Source organism: Salvia splendens, chromosome 5 (assembly GCF_004379255.2).
Source record: "Salvia splendens isolate huo1 chromosome 5, SspV2, whole genome shotgun sequence".
Taxonomy (NCBI): Eukaryota; Viridiplantae; Streptophyta; class Magnoliopsida; order Lamiales; family Lamiaceae; genus Salvia; species Salvia splendens.
The window spans coordinates 27,338,744-27,348,476 of NC_056036.1; the positions used below are offsets into that span (position 1 = coordinate 27,338,744).

A 9,733-nucleotide genomic window follows, 5' to 3' on the forward strand; every position below is an offset into this window, starting at 1 on the left:
GTGGCCATATTTTTTAATGCATTTCATACAAAAGCATCTCAATAAGTTTAATATTCTATCATGGAAGAACCAAAGACAATATTAATACTATAGTAGTATTATCTAGCATTTTTAGAAAAGACCAATAAGCAAAGCAGTATATGAAGAGAATATCAATTAAAAAGAAAAAGACATATGAGGACTAATCTACACCTCATATACTATTTTGCTTCAAATATACATGATAAATTTTTCCAAGTTCAACAATGGCAAAAGAATTGATAAAGGTACTACATCTTAAGAGGAAAAGGAAAATTCAAAACAAGCAGATTATTGAATCCATAAACTTGTAAATATAGGAGAAAGAATTACTAACACAGAACAATACCATGCTAACGTTGCTAAATCTATAAAATATTTAGGTAGAGAAGGAAACCACACATAGAAAACTGACAATTTCTTCAACGAGAGCATATTAACTAACTAGAAAAATGATCCTAAAAAAACAGAAGAACGATAAAATTATAATGAAATGATCAAAAGACACCAAACTGACTTGCAAAACAGATGCACATGTGAAGAGTTATTTTTCTAAGCATACATTAGCATCATAGCCGGATAAAATTGTTTCCATTTGTAACAAATTTCTATGATGCAACCATTTTTTTATCAAACACCTTCACGGTGGAGGGTTCGTGGGTCCCTCATCCCTATATTGCAAAACCAAAGAAGTTACATTCGAGGGATTACAAGTAGGTCGATCCATCTATGTCTAGGGAAACCAACAACATTTACAAAAACCGCTAGAACAAGTACGCTATAAGAGTAAGAGGGGGACATGCCAGGGATAGCCCGACACCATCGTACTCTCTAGCATCCGGTGAGCTCTTGATTGCTCCTTCCTTTCTCGACGATTTTACTACTCATTGTCTTCATTCCGGACTCGAATGTTGGGGATCCCCATCTCGTCCATTCGAAGAATGGCCTTGAGCGTCCTCGGGGCATTGTGGGTGGTCAAACGATTGGGGGAATCCTGTTCAATGCCCATCTTGGCGAGCAGGTCGGCCGCCTTGTTGCCCTCTCGGTGAATGAAGGTGGCTCGGGTGGTATGCTCTCGCTTGAAGGCGCGGAGGCGGGCCATAGCTCGGCAAACATGTGCCGGGCCCCAAGTGTTGCCGTTAATGATAGCTTGTTCCGAGTCCAATTCAATCCAGATAGGTTGATTAAACTCCTTAGCTACCACCAACCCATGGTACAAGCCCAAGAGCTCGGCCTCCAGTGCAGAATGGGCGACGAGGGGGGTTGCAAAGGCCAGCAGCAACTTCCCAGAATCATCCCGAATAACACCCCCCTCCTCCATTGTCCGTTGCTGCCCTATACGCACCATCCGTATTTAGCTTGATCCACGGCCGATCCGGGGGTTGCCATTTGATCGGCATGACAAACGGTCTCGGGCCCCCTGTCTCAGGTTGGTTCAGGATGCTCATTCTAAGCTTCACTTCTCTTCACTGTTTTGGCTTGATATGTCCGTTGGCCATATTGTTGTGAAGGAACATTTGGACTTCCCAGACCACGTTGAATGGTTTAAACTGAACTTGTTCATGCCAGCTCCTATTTCTCTCTGCCCAGAGGAACCACAGAATGAGATAAGGAATGAGGAAGCAGAGGTGTTTCCTATCTTGTTGTTGGATCCGTAGTGACCACGCTGTAATCCTGTATGGGATGGTGTCGTTTAGCCGGAGGGGTGGGGCGACCCCTCAAACCACCCGTCGAACTCTCTCCAAACACTCGTTGCTCCCCAGCCTCGGATGAAAAGGTGTTGGAGAGACTCAGAACTAGGTCTCCGTGGGCAGCATTGGCATTTAGACGCCAGCTCGATATTCCTCCACTGGAGCTTGGAGTCCACCAGGATACGGTTCAACAAGAGGCACCAAATAAAGATTGCAATGGATTTAGTAAGTCCAGCCCCCCATATGTCATCGAGCCCCTGGATTCTCGGTCTCCGTGTGTGAATAGTTTCCCACATTGTTGCTAGTGAGAACTCCCCAAAGCGAGATAGGGTCCATCTTGGGACATCCGGCCCCTCCAAAAAGATTGGAGTGTCGAGGATTTGTGAGATAGCTTCCTGTGGCAGTCCGGCCTGGTCGTGGAGTAGATGTAGCTTGGCCACATCCCATGCCCCATCCCTAATAAACTCCGAGACCGTGGAGGATGGGGCACCCCTCTCATCGAGGCACAACTCCCTCAAGGCAGAAGAGCCAATCCAAATGTCGTCCCAAAAGCAGGCTCCTCCCTGTCCAATCACCCATCTAATATAAGGATTTGCTTGGCTTCTTACTTTCAAAAGTCTTTTCCATGTTGGGCTGTGAAGGGGGGATATTTTGCTACAATACTTGGCCTTCATGTACCTTGCCCAAAGCGAATTCTGCTCCCGGAAACGCCACCATAGCTTGATATTGAAGGCCCAGATAACTTCTTTGGAGTTCCGGATGTCGAGTCCCCCTTCGGATGTGGGAAGACAAATTTGATCCCACTTAATCCAATGTGTCTTTTTCCTATCATTTGAAGAACCCCAGAAGAAATGGGCCATTTGCTTGAGAGCCCCACGGGTTGGCTCGATAGCCTGGAAAATGTGAATCGGCACTGCCTCTAGTGTGCTTTGGATGAGTGTAAGCCTTCCTCCAAACGAGAAGTGCCGATGAGCCCAACTCGAGATTCTTGCGGCTATCTTTTCCCTATAGGAACATGAACATATCCGTACGCTTAACACCACGGTAAATAGGGACCCCTAAGTACAGAATGGGGAACGTACCTCGCGCAAAGCCTCCTTCAACTTGGACCATGTTGGCGCAACCCTCATGTCTTTCGGCGATGTAGAAATTGCTTTTTGCTAAGTTGATCTGCTGTCCTGAGACCCCCGCATAATCATCCAGACACATTCGGAGGCGCCGGAGGGGGCCCGCTGCCGCTTGAGTGAAAATCTCAATGTCATTGGCGTAGGCAAGGTGGCTTATCTCGAGGCAGTGGCGGGTGTCCTTAAAGATCATCTCCTTCTTTCCCAAAATAAGCTTATCTAGCTCCCTAGAAAGATAGTCAGCGACAATAATGAAAAGGGCCGGTGAAATTGGATCTCCCTGTCGAAGGCCGCGAGAGGATTTGAAAAAACCCGAAGGGATCCCGTTGATCAACACCGAGAACCAACACGAGCCCATGGATCTTTCAATCATAGAAATCCATGAGGCCGGAAATCCCATTCGGTGTAGCACTTCGACTTGTAAGGAATGGCCATTGGACCTGGTCGTAAGCCTTGGCCATATCAATCTTGACCGCGACGTTGGGGGCCGAAGCACTTCTCGAGAGCTCATGGAACATCTCTTGTGCAAGTAAGACGTTGTCATTGAGGAGTCGTCCCTTAACGAATCCACTCTGGTTTGGGGAGATAACCAAAGGGAGGAGGGGAGTTAGTCTCTTCGAAAGGATCTCCGTGATGATCTTGTTGATGACATTGCACAGGCTGATTGGGCGGTAATCTCCCCATGATTCTGGCGCTGGCTTCTTGGGAATAAGAACAATACTTGTAGCCGTAACGCTTCGGGGGAGGAAAGCCCTTCCAAAGAATTGTCTGATTGCTGCTACCACGTCCGCCCCGACCGTCTCCCAACAAGCTTGGTAGAATAAGGCTGTGAAGCCATCCGTTCCTGGTGCACTATCCTCGGAGATGTCGAAGGCGGCCCTCTTAACTTCCTCATCATTCGGGGGGTCGGGAAGTGCCATTACCTCCAGGGAGGGTAGGAGTTGTTGAAGTAAACTAAGGTCTGGCTCCAAGAGCTGAGGGGTCCCGGGGCGAGGAGGCTTTGGAAGAACTCGACCGCTGAATTTCTGATCTCTTCCTCGTCCAATATCTCTCAGCCTCCAGCATTAATCTTGTGAATACGCATTCGGATCCTTTTCTGCTTGACCCAGCTTTGGTAGAATTTGGTATTCTTATCGCCCTCCGCTAGCCCTCTTAGTGTAGCCTTTTGGCGCCAGAAGTCCTCTTCCATTTTAAGAAGATGGATGTACTCGGTGATAAGTCTGTTGATCTCTGCCCTATTTTCGGGGGAAGGCCTTTCTTCAAAGGCGGCTTGGGCCATCGCAATCTTCTCCTCCGAGTCCCTGAGATTGGAATGGATATTCCCGAAAGTCTCCTTGTTCCACTCCTTAAGAGTTTTCTTTAACCGAGCATGTTTGATTTGGAGGTTGAGTAGCCCCCCAGACTCCGTCGGCTGATTCCAATCTCCACGTACAAGCTCCTTAAAGCCTTCGTGCCTGATCCACATATTTTGGAACCTGAACGGCCGGCCCCCCACGTGGTTGCTCGTCGCTTTGCATCTAACCAACACCGGCCCATGATCGGATGAGACCCGTGGTAGGTTTGTTACCCGAGTAATTTCCAAACTCTGAGCCCAGGACTCGTTCACTAGGACTCTGTCCAACCTTTCAAACAGGCCGTTCTTGGCACACGTGAAATTTGACCCATCGAAGGCCGAGTCAAGAATCCACAATCTTCAATGGCTTCCGCAAAGTCCACCATTTTGGACTGTCGATTTGTGTCGCTCCCAACTTTGTCTTGCGGGCAGAGGATGGTATTAAAGTCCCCCCAATCATCCAAGGTGTCCCCTCCATGAGGGTCGAATACTCTCTCATCTTGTCCCATAAGGACAACCTTTCGGACCTGGTGCATTTCGCGTAGACCGCCGAGACGCAAACATGTCTTGCAAGGCGGGGTGACCCGTATCGGCCATGTAGGGCTTGATCCGAGTCTCTCTCGGCCACGAAGCTGGCCCCCTCTTCGACAAACACCTAAATCTTCCCATTTAAGTTCGAGCCTTGTACCAGCCCCAAGGCCTTGGAAAATTTCTCCGGATTGGGAGTTGTAAGCGGTTCCATTATTGCAAGAAAGTGAATATTATGAGATTTGATTAATCTTTTAAAGACGTTTTGGGTAGGCGCGTTCACGACCCCCCTAATGTTCCAAAACATGAAATTGACAGACATAATTAACAGGGGAGGATCGTACCCGGTGACCGTGAAGGGCCCCCCTGAAATTCCACCATTTGAAGATGTCCCTCGCTTGGAGTAACCTCCACATACATGATCATGGGATCCTCCCGGAGGTCGTCATTATCGTTCTGATGGCCTCTCTTAGCTTCTCCCCCTTCTTCATACCCACTATCATTCATTGCGAAGTCTTCATTCTCCATGAGAGAATAGCTTTGGTTGGAGCTTTGCACGTTCCTCGGCGCATGAGGCCCTCGACCCCTAGCCGAGGAGAATCTCATCGAGCCTTGTGCCCCTCCCCGCCAACTTGTGAAGGCTCCACGTCGGTTCAGTGTGAATCCCCTCGAAAGGCCATTTACTTCTCCCCCAAGAGGAGTGGAGCACGTTATCACGCCTACGGCTCGGTTATGGTTCTCTCTGCCGAAATAGCTCTCACCTTCAAGCGGCATGCACACTTTCGTGACCTCATCTTGTGTACCACTGAGGTCACCCATGATGTCCGGCCCTGGCCACTCCCTCGGGTCAGCTTCCTTAGTCCCGTGCCCCGCCTTTGGTTGGCCCTTCGGCCCTTTGTGCCGGCCTTGGTTTTTCCACTCGTTTGTAGTGGACGTTTGCTTCGGTTGTTCGTGTTTTCCTTTGTCACTTTGGCCTCCGTGGTGCGATTGGTTTTGTGCAAGGGTGTTATAATTCTTCTTCGGTGGCCTCTCCGTCCTTGCTATTGCATAGCACAAGTCGCTCATGTGGCCCACGTGTTTACACTCCCGGCAATATGATGGGATCTTGTCCCACTTAACTTGCTGCACCGTCTCACGCTCACATATGTCAAGAATGATCTCCTCGGGTGGTGGATTTGATATATCAATTTCCACACATATTCGGGCGAACGAAAGACGGGTCCTGTTGCTTGTGGCTCGATCGACTTGGATTGGAGTCCCTAGGAGTTTGCCAATAGCGCACAACTCCGAATGGTCATAAAAATGGATTGGGAGGCCGATTAGGTTACACCAGATTGACGCAATGAGGGACTCGCAATAAGCATCAAAATCCGTAGACCATTTGAACACTCTCATCGGGTGCCGGTCGATATACCAAACCGGAGTCCCTTTGGCGCCGCTAAGCAATCGTGCATAGTCCGCAATGCCCTCAAATTGAACAAGAATATGTTTCGCATTAATGTAGGTCCATGTAAATCCACGGCAAAACTTGATATTATCAAGTGCTTTTTGAATTTGAAAGGAAGCCGGGATGGAATGGGAAAACTTACCGACGATGGCATGACCAAGAGACGTCGCCAATTTTTGTGTCTCGGCCCCGGAGAAATAGATGGTCGGAATGCCATTGGAGGAGGTTGCCATTCCAATGCTTTGAATTCTCTCGGGGATGAAACCCTGCGGCCCATCGGAACTCGACTTCCCCCTAACCAAATCGGCTAGGGACTTCGGCTTCGCTCCCCCCAAATCCCCATGTTGGTGCATGGGGTTCGGCATCGAGTTCGCATCCCCCCTAGGGTGATATTGATGTTGGGCCCGCCGGTCATTTTGATTGGGGTCGGTCGTTTCAAGCCCGAGGCATCCGCCGAGTGGCTCTCGTGCCCTTGCGATTGGACTGTGACTTTGGGGTTCGGGTTCAACGACGAGGCGATCTCCTTGATGATATTACCTTTTGCGGGCCAGGCGGGACCTGGATCGGTTCCCCCGGACTTAGCCACTACCGAAGTTGTCTCAAAGGTCTCGCGAAGTCGTCGGGTCCTTCCCCTCTCAAGAGGGGGGAAGTCTTCGAGCGACGGGGCATGGTGAGACGTAGGAGTCGGCATGCTTGAATCACCCTTTCGTGGCCAAAGGGGATGGCGAACCTCCGCCACATTCCTTTCCTCCGGCGGATCGCCGGCCAGTAGGGGTTGCACGTCCATCACGTCGAGCCTTTCCGCCACATCTAGGGACACTAGCCGGATAAGATCGTCCTTTTTTGGCTGCACATGTGGCTTAACGGTCAAGGAATTACGTGACTCATGGATGGGGTAAGTGACCAAACGCCTTTCCAAAAGTGGATTTGTCTCCACTTTCCTTTCGGGCAAAACTACTTTTTCAACGCCCAAGACGCCATGTGCCACACAATCGGTACCCTCATTGGGTTGGGGACTGTAAAACATGATGTCTTTGATCGACTCAACCTTTCCGTCGCCGTTGACCTTGCCGGAAGTTGCATGCGGTCTTAGGGTAGGCTCGAACTTGACATTATACGGATCGGAGCTGGCCTCAACGGACTCCTCTTCAATGCTCACAAGGTTGGCCGGATTTTCATCGTTAGGGGCCATGGAGGGCTCGTCCACTTCAAGGGTTGTGGTCACCGGAAAACTTAGCTCCTTACATATCGGGTTCTCGAGGTGGGAGGAGCCCTCCGATCCAAAGGTGAGTTTCTCCCGAAGTTGCTTATCCTCCGGCAAGGGAGATGGGATAAACCTCTTCCGACCATCTCCTTTGGAAGGGGGCGCCGGGGTGCTTTTCCTTGCCTTAAGCCAGTTTTTCTTACATTTCAACGTCATGCCTTTGGCCGGAAGTCTCGTAGGTGTGTCTTCGGCCGAGCTGAAAACCATCTGATTGTCCAGGATGGTCCTCGCCTCCTCGGGGTCAGGCGGGGGGAGTGAGGGAGAAGGTGACGGAACCGGCATGACCGGACAAGTGTGAGCCGGACCGAATCAGGGCACAAAGGGTTCAGATGTAGTCGGCTCGTAGACCTCGACCAGCAATGAGGGGACGAGCGGAATGACGCGCTGTCGGGAATCGTTTGGGCGGGGGTGTTCGCGGTGGTGTGTTAGCGTTAGTGAAGTGCCGACGAGTGGTTCAAACGTCCGACAAAGATGAAAAACCGTGGGGATGGTGGGGATGACCGGCGGCGGAAAGCAAAACGTGGTTCAATAGGGTGGAGTGTTTAGAGAGAAGGAGGAGCTTCTCTCACTAGAATTCCCAATTGTACTGAGGGAGTTTCTATGATGCAAACATGCAATCATTGTTTCCAGTAAGCTGTAAATCATACGGTTGAGGAACATGTTTACACCCAAAAAGTGGGATACAATGAGCACACGATGCAAAACCATAACTTAAAGGGGATTTAGAGTCTGTCAGACAACTACCTAGCCATCCTGACTCCACCAAAGTCAAGTCAAGAAAGATCATCTACTGCATCACGAGTTGGAAACCCAACCCGAGGGGCTGTTAGTCACGCTCTAGCCAGGCAGCCATGGTTCATCCACCAGACATGGTTTCCTGTCTCCTTAGAAATCAAGGATACAGAGGTACGAGCCTATAGAACAGATCCTTTTTTTTAGCTCAAAGGCACCACGAGGGTGGAGGGTTAAGGCGGACCCACACCTGTGCATTACCAAATTCAATTGCAACGAACAACCAAAACATCGAATCGCCCAAAAGTGACGACTCGCAACAACCAATTAGAGTACAACAAGGGCCTCCCTATCGACTAGAGTGGTCATCAATGTACTCTTGGCAAACCTATTACAATTAAAATGATGGAACCTTCCCATCACAAAACATAACTCCATCCCTCAATTGAGACCCGCAATAGGGATACCCCCGCGATGGACAGTCCCTCCCGGATCAAGTTTCTCGATGAAACCTTCCTTCTCCCGGTCAGGGAGCCCGCATGAGACACTCATTGAGCAATTTCTCGACTCGTTTGCTCTAGGTTCATCTCTATCAAATGAAACTGTGGCCACATTATCTTTTGAGCGCCAATAATCAATGTGTTGAGCTTTGAAGTGCGTTCCTCCCATACGAGCCTTTCCTTACCGTTTCCGCGACACCAATTGGAACCCATCTTCATCCACACTTGGTTGACTCCCAAAGGACGCTCTTGAGCCCAATGGATCGGTATCCATTTTTCCCTTCTTGTTCTCCTCTTGGTTGTCTCTTTCATTCTCCTTTTATGTGTGATCAATGTTCGGAGAAGTGCCAACCCTAGTCGCCACATTTGGACACCACTCTCGGCAGATGGTCTTGGGGACATGGCTAGGATGATACACCTTTGTTAATGCTCGGTGGTCCTTGCCTCCAACTCGTCCCTTCCTTCCAAACGCATGACATTCATCAATGACGTGCCCAACATGCTTACAATTCTCGCAAAACAATGGGATACGATCCCATGCCACTTTGTGTCTTGATTCTTTGCCTAGGATTTTTAGGATGATCTCTTCCGTCGGGGGATTGGAGATATCAATCTCTATGCATATCCTAGCAAAGGATAGTCGGGTTTGATTGATTGTGGCATGATCCGCTTGTAGCGGCTTGCCTAGGAGCTTGCCGATCGCCATGAGGGCCGATTCCTCAAAAAGGTGGGCTGGGATTCCCATGATATTACACCACACGGCAACGATCGGCGACTCGAAGAATGTATCAAAATCCGGTGCCCACTTGAACACCCTCATCGGATGATTATTCATATACCAAATCGGACTACCATTAGGACCGTTTATCACCTTGGCATAATCAGGCACTTCTTGTAATTGGAGTAGTATGTGCTTAGCATTCAAGTATTTCCAAGTGTAAGTTCCAACTAGCCCCATGCACCCTAATCTTTTTTGAATTTGGAATGAAGATGGGAGTGAGTTGGAGAACTTCCCCACAATGGCTAGTCCTAGTTTCTTCGAGAGATATTTCGTTTCTAGATCGGTAAAGGAAAGATAAGGGGTACCTTTGGAGCT

At 49.3% G+C, this 9,733-nt stretch overlaps 1 non-coding gene across 1 annotated transcript; it reads right to left on the reverse strand.

The window, feature by feature from the left end:
* Positions 1 to 8,131: 8,131 nt before the first annotated feature.
* LOC121806066 lies at positions 8,132 to 8,349 on the reverse strand. Its single transcript, XR_006051603.1, has one exon. It is a non-coding gene; the product is annotated as a small nucleolar RNA U3 (small nucleolar RNA).
* Between the last annotated feature and the right edge of the window lie 1,384 nt (positions 8,350 to 9,733).